This window comes from Bos mutus, chromosome 14 (genome assembly GCF_027580195.1).
Source record: "Bos mutus isolate GX-2022 chromosome 14, NWIPB_WYAK_1.1, whole genome shotgun sequence".
In the NCBI taxonomy this organism is placed as follows: Eukaryota; Metazoa; Chordata; class Mammalia; order Artiodactyla; family Bovidae; genus Bos; species Bos mutus.
Genome location: NC_091630.1, coordinates 69,101,072 through 69,102,232, shown reverse-complemented (window position 1 = coordinate 69,102,232; position 1,161 = coordinate 69,101,072).

Genomic DNA, 1,161 nt, shown 5'->3' with positions numbered 1-1,161 from the left:
AACCCCCATGGACTGCAGCATGCCGGGCTTCCCTGTCCATCACCAACTCCCAGAGTTTACTCAAACTCATGTCCGTCGAGTCGGTGGTGCCATCCAACCGTCTCATCCTCTGTCGTCCCCTCCTCCTCCTGTCTTCAATCTTTCCCGGCATCAAGGGTCTTTTCAAATGAGTCAGTTCTTCACATCAGGTGGCCAAAGTATTGGAGTTTTAGCTTCAGCATCAGTCAGTCCTTCCAATGAATATTCAGGACTGATTTCCTTTAGGATAGACTGGTTTGATCTCCTTGCAGTCCAAGGGACTCTCAAGAGTCTTCTCCAACACCACAGTTCAAAACCATCAATTCTTCGGCACTCAGCTTTCTTTATAGTCCAACTCTCACATCCACCAGGGTTCCCTGGTGGCTCAGAAGGTAAAGCATCTGCCTGCAATGCAGAGACCTGGGTTCAATCCCTGGGTTGGGAAGATCCCCTGGAGAAGGAAATGGCAACCCAATCCAGTATTCTTGCCTAGAGAATCCCATGGACGGAGGAACCTGGTAGGCTACAGTCCACAGGGTCGCAAAGAGTTGGGCACGACTGAGTGACTTCATTTCATTTCACTTCTTCACTGAAAAAACTATAGCTTTGACTAGACGGACCTTTGTCAGCAAAGTAATGTCTCTGCTTTTTAATATTCTGTCTAGCTTTGTCATGGCTTTTCTTCCAAGGAGCAAGCGTCTTTTAATTTCATGGCTACAGTCACCATCTGTAATGGTTTTGGAGTCCAAGAAAATAATGTCTGTCACTGTTTCCCCATCTATTTGCCATGAAGTAATGGGGCCAGATGCCATGATCTTTGTTTTTTGAATGTTAAGCTTTAAGTCAGCTTTTTCACTTCCTCTCTAACTTTCATCAAGAGGCTCTTTAGTTCTTCTTTGCTTTCTGCCACAAGGGTGGTGTCATCTGCATGTCTGAGGTTACTGATATTTCTCCCAGCAATCTTGATTCAAGCTTGTGCTTTATCCAGCTCAGCATTTCACATGATGTATTCTGCACATTTCTTTGCATTGATGACTGAGGAAGGCTTTCTTATCTCTCCTTGCTATTCTTTGGAACTCTGCATTCAGATGGGTATATCTTTCCTTTTCTCCTTTGTCTTTTGCTTCTCTTCTTTTCTCAGCA